The sequence below is a fragment of the Protopterus annectens genome, chromosome 6.part0 (assembly GCF_019279795.1).
Source record: "Protopterus annectens isolate FY-2018-M chromosome 6.part0, PAN1.0, whole genome shotgun sequence".
NCBI classification, from domain to species: Eukaryota; Metazoa; Chordata; order Ceratodontiformes; family Protopteridae; genus Protopterus; species Protopterus annectens.
Window position 1 is genome coordinate 214,894,712 of NC_056737.1, and position 14,097 is coordinate 214,908,808.

General features: G+C 34.7%; 1 protein-coding gene across 3 annotated transcripts in view; it reads right to left on the reverse strand.

Annotated features, from left to right (window-relative positions):
• The window catches only part of SLC8A3 (solute carrier family 8 member A3), a 1,486,960-nt gene that overhangs the window by 1,359,579 nt on the left and 113,284 nt on the right, over positions 1 to 14,097 (reverse strand). The window lies entirely within an intron of this gene.

Here is a 14,097-nt window from a genome sequence, read left to right on the forward strand (position 1 = left end):
CATTAATTACTGAGAGCAAATATTTAATTTTTTTCTTTCCTTAACTGATTTCCACATTCAGGTCTCCCCTCATAGTCTAATGCATTATATATTACAGTCTTATGTTTGCATTACAAGAGAAACTCAAACTAACTTGAGACAAAGATAATACACTGTTACGTATAAATAAAATATTTCCTGTCATTGGTTATTTCTGTATCCTCCTACACAATTTAAAATCCAGTCTAAAAGCCCATGTATCTGCTCTATTTTGCCACCTACTTTTACATTCTCTTCATTTATTCTGCTGTGTTCTCTAACCTCACTTTCATTTTCTAGTGCCCTTTCATGTTATACTAAATCCCATTACATCTGCAGCTCTCCTACACTTCATCCCTTCAACCAGCCCTGTTATCTAATTGCCAGCCCTCTAATGGCCCTCCTGTTTTTTAAGTTTCACTAACTGCGGTGGTGGTGCTGTGGTAGCATTGTCGCCTCACAGTTAGATGTTGCCCGTTCGATTCTCAGAGCGTCGTCTGTGTGGCGACATGCATGAATGGGCGTTCCTTCATTGAAGATTGTGCATTAGACCCGGCAAGCCAGCACGTAAAAATCTACTGCCCATCATTAGTGGACCGGAGTTCCGCTGTGGCGACCCCCTAAAAGGGAAAAGCCGAAAGACACAACAACAACTAATTACTTTTCATGATCAGTGTCTACTCCATGCTTTATCCAGTCTGTACTTCTCCATGCTGTTTGTAGCCATACAACTCAGAAAATTATCTTTCTGTCTCTTTCACCCATCCTTAGTCTTCTGTTACAAAATAATGATTACATTGTTGAATTATTTAACTGTAAGGCACTAAATGTTATTTTTTTCATTTGCACTGTCTTTCCATCTCTCACATTCTCTTTCTGTCTACACCCATACAGATGTGAATATATGGGTCTACTTTCATTCATTGAAGTTACACTTACCCGAACCACTAAAATACAAGACGAATTCAACAAATCCTTACGATATTTAAACAAGGAATCTCCAATATTTTTTTTCAGGGAAACAAACCATTTAGCCACCAGAACAAAACAAAAACATGGACACAGATTAAACCTATTAAAGTGGGGGGTTTGCCCCCCAACCACGTGGAAGCAGTGCCCCCTCACCCCCTAACTAAATATACCAACTATGAGATTGTACTACACTGAGGAAAAGGGCAAAGTTTACATTGGTGGCCAAGTGGTTCATTTCCCTGAGAAAAATATTGGTAATTTGTTAGTTCAATATAATAAGAATTTGTTGAAGTCATCTCATGTTTTAGTGGTTCGGGTAAGTGTAAATTCGATGAATGAAAGTAGACCCATAGATATATATATATATATATATATATATATATATATATATATATATATATATATATATATATATAGAAAGATATAGACAGATAGATATAATTAATGGTTTACCTTTACATGTGCGTATTGCACAAGGGCGAACTGCAATTTTCCGAAATGTAGTTTGCAAAGTTTGCAAACATCGAATGGAAAAAGGTTTGAATGTGCAATGAGCAAATGCACAGTGAGATTCGTTCACTGCACATTTGACATTCTGGGGCAGATTGCACTATAGTGGGGATCGGGAAATGGTTTCTTTCCCCACTGTAATGCAATCTCGGAGTTTGAATAATAAAGTAGGGGGGTGTGGGGGGGGCTGCAGGGGGGCTTGCCCCCCTGCATTACACTTTATCTAATTATTTTTCGACATTAATGTCCGAAAATCAGCAAATCAGCTTTCGATTTGCTGATTTTCGAACATTTACAACTGTTGTTGGTTTAAGTTTCGTGGTTACGATTCACTCATATGAACAATCGCACCACTGTGTTTCGCTGTTATGAAAGTAAACCATAATTAACATTAAACCAAAACATTTTCCAGTACACTAAAATATGTTTCTCAGCTTTTTGTGCTTATTTTAATGTTTGAATAACTTCATCTGCTGTCAATACACAATCATTTCTCACTACATCAGTTGCAATAACCTTTTGGGTATACATGTTAGCAAAATGAATTCTGAATTAATAAAACAACCTAAGCTGAAAAAAAAAAGAAATCCACTACAACTGCAAAGCCACAAAAGGAAAACATCACTGAAATCAACAACCCCCTGCAACAAAAATACTACCACAAATGTGTGTTGTATACATTCTGCTTACACTCCCTTACTTATTTATATCCCAAATGGTCTACTGTGACCAGTGTACCAGCTCAGTAAACAAACTAAATCAATGCAGAAATAGATAAACATTTAGACGTACAGTAGTAATTGTTTTGATTGAATCACAATTGACCGAACACAACTGAAACTCAATTAACTGAAATCACATTTGACTGACTCTGAATTTTCTGAAAAAAAAAACATTTTTTGAAGCTATATATTGCAAACAAAGGACTGCCAGGATCCTAAAGCCTTAAATTGGTCAGGTTTTAAAAGCTTTGCTTTAGACTATCACTAAAAGTTTCAGATTTTTGTCTAAAGCGGACACCCAAAGATTTTATAATTGGAAATCTTAAGATTCAATTGAATGACTTATTTTTCTATCAAACACCTAATATGGTCATACAATTTATTTTTTACTTTTTTGTCTACTTGCAATCAATTCTAAATCTTATACTGTAAATATTGTATAAAATTACATTATATTTCTGTTTCTTTCTTACATTGATAGATGCATGCAACATTGCTACTGCTTTATGATTTTGGTTGTTATTACCTTGGTGTTAGCATTCAAATTGTTAGTAAAGCATTATAAAAAATATTTTCTGAAATTGTAAAGAAGCAAAGATTCACAGTGTGTTTTTTGTTCTCCTTTTTCTACTGATGAGTAACTATAGAGTTAGTATATTTAAGTAAATAAGGTGTTTGTGGACAAGGAAATGAGATTTTAGTCAAACTTTGTTCAGTTGTTTGTGATTCAGTGAAGTGTGGTTTGGTCAAAATGACTACACTCAAAAAAAAAAAAAAAAAAAAAAAAAAACATATATATATATATATATATATATATATATAGATACAGATATATATATATAAATAGATATATATAAAGGGTCTATATTATAACATCAAAGTCTTAAATAATATCAAACCCTATGCACCGAACGCTGAAAATAGTGAAGCTGCAGAATATCGAATACTTTCCTAGGGAAAGTATTTGGTGGGCCGTTTCGGCAGCTTCACTGTTTCCTCGACTGTGGAGCGAAGGTTACGGACCAGGTTAAGGTGAGTGTGCGACAGGGACCTTAGGGTTAGGGAGCGGGTAAGGTGAGTGTGCGATAGGGACTTTAGGGTTAGGGAGCAGGTATGGTGAGTGTGCAATAGGGACTTTAGGGTTAGGGAGCGGGTGAGTGTGCGATAGTTAGGGACCTTGGGGTTAGTGGTGGGTTAAGGTAAGTGGATAGCTAGTAGTGTATGTATGGTTTAGTGTAGGGTTTTGTGAAGTGTATGTGTGTGGATTATTTATTTTGGTGTGCTTGTGTTGTGTGTATGTTTGTCGGAACAGCAAATTATTTCCCTGGGAAAAAAATGTGTTATTCTGACTGTTCGATTTTATGGTCTTTCAACCGAATGGGTTCGATATTATAACATTCGAAGTTTTAAGACTTTGATGTTATAATATAGACCCATATATAAATACATATATATCTACATATAAATATATATATATATATATATATATATATATATATATATATATATATATATATATATATATGTATAGATAGATATATATAGATAGACAGATATAGATATAGATAGATAGATATCGATATATAGATATTTTGTGCAAGTGAAAGTTCTTCACTTCCCTTCTGAAGCATTTCTACATGCTGATGTTTTCATTATAACATTCATACCTCAGAACAAGCTCCCTTCTATTATTCTCATGGATGGCTCTTAGCTTTTCAAACTGTTTCGTTTTTGTCATTTATCCAGTGGTTTGTCATTGTTAAACTGACACTCCAACCCCATGTGCATAATGAGAAAAAGGGGTGATGGATGAATGGATGGATGGATGGATGGATGCATGGATGGATGAACTGAAGGATGGATTTATCCAGTTCATTGTTTTGTACCTGCATTTTAATGACTGTACAATATGATGTAATCTTAGAAATAATAAGGTCCCTCCTCCTAGATCATTCAAATACAAATTCAAGAAGATTTTAACAGACTTACTACACTGATACTCAGTCATAAACCACTCCTAAATGCTACCAAAAGCAAAGCCATGCTCTTTTGAACCAGATAGAGACTTCCCACTGCCACAAATCCTCTGGGGAACTGTAGGCCTCAACAATGAAGCCATTAAGACAACCATTTCTTTCAAATACCTTGGCATCTAGCTAGATCATGCATTTGACATCCAACTACATATAAGAAAAATGGACAGCAAGGGCCAGAAAAACTTCAGACTTGCTCTCTTCATCAACAAGGTTTGTTATCAGGAAAGGGATTCTACTTACACTACTAGAACATGGCCTACTGCTAATTGCAATCACCTCTAATAAAAATACTAAAGTACTACAGACATGTAGTAATAAAATATATGATTTCATAACTCTCTCCCTGCAGTGTCACCATCACATTCCACAAAGCAAAATGGTTTCTGTTTGGTTCACTCTTATTTACGCTTCTACATCTGGAACCCCCCCCCCCCCCACACCACAATCTAGGTCCAATATTGTTTATTCCCAGATGTATCCTGCATAGTACCAAACACAACTTATCCACATTAGATCCTACTGTATAGAAACCCTCTACCTGCTGACCTCAAGCATCATACCTCTTTTTCAAACTTCAGATCTCAACTTAGAGCCCACTATGAAAAACAAGGCCACTGCAGCTGCTTCAGTGCAGGCCATCTTATGTAATTCCCTATAACCACAGCTGCATAGCTGCCTAGCTCACAGCATCTCTTTTTCTCACTATGATCCCTTTAAACCATGTGTTTTCTAATCATCAGCCCTCTCTCTCACTCTTACATTCACTATTCATAACATTTCTTGTACCATTACTAACACCTACTTATCCCTCCAGTTATACTCTACCTACCTTCCTCTTTCCATATACTTTTGCCATATATCTCTCATTCCTCCCTTTGACCAAGTATATCTACATTTCTTTCCTTTAGAATAATTGCTTTATGAGGTTGCATTTAATTGCACTATCATACTTTATCCCTTCTATGCATGTATATTTTTGTACAAGTGTATGTTTCCTCCCTCTGCATATATATCTTTTCAATTTGTAAAAATTGTACATTACTGTTGCATGTTATAAATTCTATATTCATCTATTTGCCCATTTCACCGTTTATATGTTTTGCATTTTACCCTGGGCTGAAGCTGACACTGGAACATATGGAGCAATTCTTAACCCCAGTACAGAAATTATATAACTAAATAAAGCCTTTAAGTCTTGTGACTTCCTGGCTCACAACTGAAAATAACCAGTTTTACTTAAAGTGCTAAATGGTTTAATCAATTATGAATGAGTCAATAAATGATAAACAAAAAATCTTATAAAATTAATCATTAAATCTGGTGGATAACATGCCTAATTTTTACCATGTGTACTCATTCTATGTTCACTATAAAATAAGTTAACAAGGGTATACAGCTGGATAGAACAAGAGCATGGAGTCCACCAGCGATTTGGGTTTGAAAGCATTAGCACTCTTCAAGAAAAATCTTGATGATTGGATGGGAAATAGGAAATTCACCATGGGGATCACCTATGTGGCTCTGCTCAACAGGGCTACAGGAAAATAATTTTCTTGGGAGGCTAAAGCCAGGGTACCCTTTTGGCTAGGCTTGCATAGGCGCTAGGGTCGATAGCCTAGTACCTACCTATGAACCTATGAACCTATAAAAGCAGCCTAGGTTCTGGATGGCTAACTGGGTGGGAAGTCAACCAAGAGGCCCTTGGCCTGCATGCCTTTTCACGAGAGGAGAAGAAATGCATTACTTTGCTGATACACTGACTCCAGGTGTGCTGCCAAGGCTTCAGAAGCTGTTAAGTGAAAGTTTAGCAGGGCAGAACATGTCTGTGTAGAATAGCTTGTGAAAAATGGTCAATCAAATATTCAGCCTGCTAAATGTCTGTGTCTGGAGGAATGGGTTAGTGAGTAAGGCATAAGCAAAAAAAGATAATACACCGAAAAAAATTCTACCCTGTGGTTACCCTTAGAGGTATCAGATGGATAGCTGAGGGCGGTTGGTAGGCCATTGAGATTTGGGGTGGGGAAGAATGAAATAACTACATCAGTCTTCCTCCTCCTCTAGCCTCTTGACCAACATAGCAAATGTTTCCTTCTTTTTCATCATCATCCATCTCTCACATTGCCTTTTAGCTCACACTAAATAAACATCGCCACCCCAACACCACATATTCACCTCTCATCACTTATGCACATTCTGAATCCAGGTATCAGCTGATAGCTAGTCCTTTATTGCTGCCTATGTTTTTGCTTATGTCAACAACACTGTCATCTCAAGTAAAAGCAAAACATCAACTGATTCAATGTAGTCGGGCTTCAAAGCACTGCAAATAAACAACCTCCACTATTCACTTTGACCCTTGTTCTTTTATTTGCACCCTGTAACCTTACCTGATCTTTCTATCCCTCCACATACTCCCATATAATTAATGCCCCCGATCCTTTTATATCAAGGGGTCTAGTTCTTCCATATATTTTTTTATTCCACCTTTCAGGTCATCCTCCCCCATAAAGTGGTCCATGACATTATAGCTTCTTTATCCTTGCCTGTATTACCCCATTCATTATCCCCTGTGGAATCTGTTCAAAACACCACACCTACTTTGCCTCAGTAAATTATTTAATTAACTCATTCCTATGACACTAGATGCAGTAAAGTCAGTGTGAGTGATAACCCTATTATAGAATGCAGTGCTATCAGAAGAGTTTGGGGGGATCAGTTTATTTACAAGATAGTAAGTGTTCAAAACCTGCACTTGACAGATGCCATTTTCAAACTGTGGTAGAATTTCAGTGTGTTCCATGGCGAGGGACATCCTGAACAAAAGTAAATACAGAACAAATGTGATTTGCAAAATAAATAGAAGGATAAAAAGCAAGGACAGCCTGCCAAGCCAAGTGATAATACCAAATAGTGAAGCTAAACATACAAGATGGCAGTGAAACATATCCACTTCAGGAAATCAAGAGGAGCATTTATCATAATGAGGGATGAATGGCCATTCTATGTCAAGAAAGGACAGTTAAGGAAGAACAGGGTCTGCAAATCCTCAAAAACTGAATGCATATTATTACAACACTTGTTTTAATGATGGCTGTTACTGCAAAGGTTTGAACAATACTTTTCCTCAAAAGGTTAATTGACATCTGAACTGATTATAATACTTAGGAAGGTGTAGGGGCCAAAATACCTCCATTGACAGTGCAATGTGGCTCTACCATAACGTGTAATGGACTTTTTTGTTGTTGCTTGTCAGCGAACTGTTCATTTGCATGTAGTTCAGGTAGTCAAATGTCAGCTTTCTGGCATCAGTGAGTTAGTACATAGTGAAAACAGTGATTTTCAGCATGTTGCTGTCTTTAATATTGGTCAGTTTCTCCTTTAACACACTGTCCTGCATAACAAATGGCAGTACTTCAGGGCAGGTTACTGCTTTGGCTTTCTCCCTGTAAAGCTGCCCCAGTACACTAAGCTTTACTGTGCCTCATCAGCTCTATCAACAGCTGGTTATTTTTGCTTGGCTGTAGCCAAAATTATCTTTTTTGGATCAGGTCATTAACCCATATGTCAAAACAATAAACAAACAAATAAAAGTACACCATCATTATGAAGATTGCCCCAATAATTTTCAGAAATTTCAGCACAACTTAATTTGCTCTGACCTGCAAGACCCCTGACATCTTTATATATATATATATATATATATATATATATATATATATATATACACACACATATACATACTTAAACACACAAATTGATTCTCTCTCTCTCTCTCTCTCTATATATATATATATATATATATATATACACACACACATACATACTTAAACACACAAATTGATTCTCTCTCTCTCTCTCTCTCTATATATATATATATATATACACACACACATATACATACTTAAACACACAAATTGATTCTCTCTCTCTCTCTCTCTCTCTCTATATATATATATATATATATACACATATACACATACTTAAACACACAAATTGATTCTCTCTCTCTCTCTCTCTATATATATATATATATATATATACACACACATATACATACTTAAACACACAAATTGATTCTCTCTCTCTCTCTCTCTCTATATATATATATATATATATATATATATATACAGAGAGAGATTTTATATATATATATATATATATATATATAAACTATACTATATACATATGTATATAGAGTGCACTAACAATATTTTATATAATCATTTCATTGGCATTTAATATTTCAGCAACATAAAAACTAAATATCAAAGTATCAGAGTTGCAAAGGCATTACTAAATGCCACACTTCATAAACTGCCATTAAATCAAGCTGTCTTCTTTAATGGCCTTCCAAATTTTGGTTGGCACAGGGCCACACAGACGGCAATGGTTGATAACAGACCTAGGGATGATATGTCCTTCGGTGACAGTTGTGGCTAATGTTGTCTTGACTATTCTGTGTTGGATATCTCCCAAGCTATCTTTGTGGATACCTCTCTGGTACTTCTGCATAATTCAGACTTTCACAGATAGTTTGTTTTCCATGGTCACTCAGATCCATTACTCAGCCAGCTCAAGTGTCTCCTTTTTCTTTTCAGCATTTTACAATCAAATTTTCAGAACAAATGAAACATTCAAATAAAGCTACTTTAGTTGCAATTACTATTCTTTAAATTCATCAAGTGCTTCATGGCTTCTACTGTTCTTGCACCTTGATCATTTGACTTTGCATAATTGAGAATCAAAGTGACATACTGATATTCCTATCTCCCAACACACGACTTGAATCTAGTATTAATGCACTGCAGATCACTGTATGACACAACAATATAAGAATGCCATGTTTGGAAAACAGTGCTTTCAATACTCCAATCACATCTTGAGTCAAAGTGTCAGACACCTTTATGACATCACAAAACTTTAAATAACAGTCAACACATATAAAAATGTGTTTTATAGATACTGATTTAGCTCTTTGCCTGTCTTATGGTATGGTCTTAGTAGAAGTAAGTAGGACAATACTGCCTCCTTTGGTTTGTCATGATACGCAGCACACACAATTTAGTTTGGAACTCTCAAACAAGACATGATACATCACAAAATCAATTTTCTCATCTGATTTGGAATAATCAGTTTGTCTTCTTTAAACAACAAACATTTTATTCAGCTAATCTTTTTTTTCTAAATGAAAAGTAAGGCTGATTTTTTTCTGATGGCATTCTTCTGTTCTGGTAAACTATTCACAGCAACTTATTTTACCATTTCCATCTCTAGATTTTTCTCACTACATCTCTGAAGCTGAAATTTCTTTTCTTTTATGGCTAATTATAATATGACCAAGTTAACTTTTTGTTCACCTTCAGCAGATATTCTTTCTTTTCCTGTAAATATAATTCACTATCAAGTCATATTTGGTAAATGCAATTGCATTATTTACAATTCTGGCAGTATCTTGTACAATTACTTCTTGAATGTGCTCTGTAATGGCTTATGGTCACTCTAACTTGAACATCTTTTCCATAAATATACTGTCAAACAAGCACGTTTGCAAGCCACCCCTTTTCAGTCTGAGAAAACCTTTTCTGACATTCAATAAAAGTTTATGAAATAGAAGAGAAACTTTCATCTCACAAAATCAAGACACCAGCAGCATTTTAATTTGGCATCAGCTTGCAATACATTCATATTAAACACTTCAGTGTAGATGTTTTGATAAAAGTATTTTCTTGCTCATTATTCTAATACCGTACAGCATCATATTCCAATAATTTCCTATATAGCATACTTATTTTACAGATAGCTGTAATAAACACTGAAATATCTTGCGATGTGTCCAGTAATGTCACAGGTGATCATCTTGTCCTCTGGGAGAGATAACTATAACACAGCTAACATCTTTTTACCATCTAGTTTCAAACTTTCTTATGTTAGAACATAACGTATATATATATATATATATATATATATATATATATATATATATATATATATATATATATACATAGATATATATATATATATATAAACTTAGTAGCTTTGATTTTACACTTGGTTCAACATGAGGTTACACTCTCTTAGTCTATTCAGTAACTGTGATCAGCTTTCCATAACGTCCATTCTGGCTGTAATCCAAATCAGTATATCGTCAGTGATATAATGAATACTTTTAAAGCTCTGTACAAAAGCTCTTTGAAACACCTCAGGAAATGATGAAGCACCAAATGGAAATTTCCAGAATCTTTATCTTTCTACAGCCACATTAAATGTATGCAGATTAATCTGTCGAAATCTGCATTAAATAACAAGTGGCAGTAACATCATCAAACATATAGAGAAATGCCTTATACTGCAGTAAGGATGTCATCTGTAGTAAGTAATTGGATAATGTTGCCCTCTTACAGCTTTATTCATGTCTTGCATATTTATGCACATATGAATCTTGTAAGGTTTTTCAAAGTTACCATACTACTTAATCCATCATCCAGTAGGTTAAAATGTTTCTTATACCCATGCTTTCTGTTGTATAGAAATCTCCATCAGTTTTTTGCTCTAAGTGCTACTGGAATTGATAACATAGCAAGATCTATCTAAATGTAATGCGATCCTACCAAACTCACAGTCCTGAAAATGAATTTTAACTCTGAAATAACTTGGCAATCTTTACGTGTACATCATTAATTATTTTCACCATATCAAGCCTCTACCAAGGTTCAGTAGTGAAGGATCTTATATTGTAGCTATGAAGAACAGAATCTTGCTTTTCTTTTTTTTCTTTTTTTCCTCTCCTATTTTTTTGCTTTTAAACAACTCCATTCACTTAAGATAGAGACACGTGTACATTAACATAAAAGAAAAAACATATTAACATTTGTCATATTCATGCAATACTGACATCATCTTTTTAACATCTTTTTAACAAAATTCACTCCATCATTGCATAAATTTCTCAATTCCTGCCCTCCCTCAAACTTCACTCCTCCTTCTCCTAAACAATATTCTGTATGTGTTGTTACCACAAACAGAATTTATATCTATGTCTATGTCTATTTATATCTAAACCTTGTCACCACAATAAACAGGACATGCTGAAGGGATAGATTCCTGTCCCAGAGACTTCCCATACTCTGGAACAGGCTACCCATCTATGTCAAGCAAAGTTCTTCATTAGCACTCTTCAAGAAAAATCTTGATGAGTGGATGGGAAATAGTAAATACACCCCAAGGATCACTTCTGTGTCTCTGCTCGACAGTGGCACAGGAAAATAACTTTCTTGGGTGGCATAAGCTTACGTAGGCCCTTGGGCCGATAGCCTAGTACCTACCTATGAACCTATGTACCTATGTCATTTTTCCTTCCCTTTTCTATATATCTCACCTTTTGTTATTTTATTTCCTTTAAATATTCAGTACTTCAATCAACTTGGTGTAGTCACTTACTTCCATTTTCTAGTAATTGGTTTGCAAATATCATTAAACTTAGTATGAACTTACTATGTATAGGCAATTCAGATCCTGCTTCCCAGATCAAAAGAGTAATTTTCTTAGTTGCAGACATTTGCTCTTCCAACATGTCTGGCAGAGTTCTCTGTTGGGAAATTCTAAAATCTGCCAACTTGTAAAACTCCCAAAACATGCTTCTTGTTACTACTTCTCTATATTCCATTATACCATCAGCATTTGCTAGCTACCTGAAGAAAAATTCTCTGAAGTCTGCTTGGGGTATAAAAATATCTACGTAAAGACAAGCAAAAAGCCTAAACTTTCTGGACTTTGTTACATACTTGGGAACATGCATATGTTTTTCCATTGTTTGTAATTTCCTGTCTAGTTTCTCTTCCAAATCACTTATAATCTCTTTTGACTGATTCTTACAGTTATCAACATTTTAAATGCCCTGCTAATTATTCCCTTTTTAACAGCAGCATCTTCTTGACTAAAGCTCTACCCAAAAATAATATTGTGTATGGTTGTTGTTATTCTCCTTAAGGATTTGCATCCAAAATCCTACTGTCTCCATATTTCTCAGATCTCCACCATTTCATTATCCTTTTCCATTTTGATTTATAACTTTCTGCTTGCATTATGCATATCGGCTTAATTATATATTACCGAAGTATCCATTCAAATCAAGCAATTCTATTTGAAAGTAAACAACGTTTGACCCAGTGGTGCTTCTATTGATGGAATATGTAAATAACTTCCACACTGAAGGATTTAACCTCTTTTTTACCTCAGTGTTTTAAATAATTGTATAAACATCACAAGCATCTAATTTTAAAATCTCTCACATATTTTTAACATTTCTGACCAGAATATGTTTCCAAGTATTAGTTTCATATGTTTTGCATTATGTATTCTTTTAACACTTCTTTTCTTCATTAATACATTTTAATATTTCACCACCATATGTACTGTTTTTTTGGCTCTAAAGTCTTATTTCATATTTTGCACATTTCCACAAAATGACTTATTTCACCACTGCTTTAATATAACTGATCCAGTGCAGGACATGCCTATTCAGTATAACCACATATTATGCACAACTCATTAGTGATTCAGTTTTCATGGTTGACATGGCTGATTTTCATTGTATTTTGTCATAACCCTTATCAATGTTTTTCATATACTGTCAAATAGTTCTAACCTTCCTGTTTAGTCTTATACTTGCAATAAGATAATATCCACTCCTTTGTACATCTTCTGCTTTATTTCATGATAAAACTGCTATTTCTAAAAAAATGCCTCTCATCCATTTTTGACTACTACATACAATTCTGTACTGTACTAATAAATGACATAACTCTCAAAATTCATACTCTTTGGTTCAGTTATATAATTCTGTAACATAAGCAACAATACATTCTAGGGGATCTTGTGCACCATGAAGAATAAATTGAGGATATATGACTGATTTTTTTTGTTTGTTTTTGCATATAATTTTGAAACTTCTGTCTCTTCACAACTATACCATTTCTCTTTCTCATTCTTGAAAGTCGCATGTATCTATACTTTAAATACTGCTTTCCATATGGCATGCAGAAATGTGGCCCACTGCGTATTTTTGGCATTTTTGGTTCTTCAGTTCAAATTTGAGAACAAAATGAATTTCTAACTCATGAGTAAATTACCTTAATGACATTTCCTGCTGCTTGTTGCTGCACCAAATCTGAAATAAATAAATAAACTCATCCTGCTTTTGTAGCTTCAGTTCTGTTTTTAGTTACTATACTATGTAACCTCTGCATTCATAATAAACAAACTTATAGAGACAGTCTTCAGATGTTGGCATCCATCTCTTCAGCTTTAATATTCAGGCATTACAAGAGTTACACATGAAACCAGAGTGCTTGACTTGTATAATAGTTCTTTGAATGCTGCAAACATTCCAATTATTTATGGAAGAGCAGCGTATGTTGTAAGTAATTAATGAGGCAAGCTGAGAGACAGAGACATCAGAAAAATGAGAACTGCCAACAGAAAGTGAGAAGCTGAATCTAGTATGGGAAAACAACTCATGGAAAGTCAGAAGCAATGTGTGACTAATGACCAAAACAAAGCAGACCTACAGGAATTGTATGGCAATTCCCATTTAGGGAAAGCTGTTTCAGATGCACCACTTAAAGAAAATTCGCACAATATGGACACCAACATATACAACAAACAGTGAAAGCACATTAAAATGAGGTAAAATAATAAATAAATAACATAATTCAATAAAAATTCCTTCCACTTTATAACTGCCAGGAGTGGAATTGTTTAACATGAGTAACATAATAATGGTACAAATACATACTGGTGGTGCAGCAAAGAACAAAGGGATTTACATTCAAATGAGATAA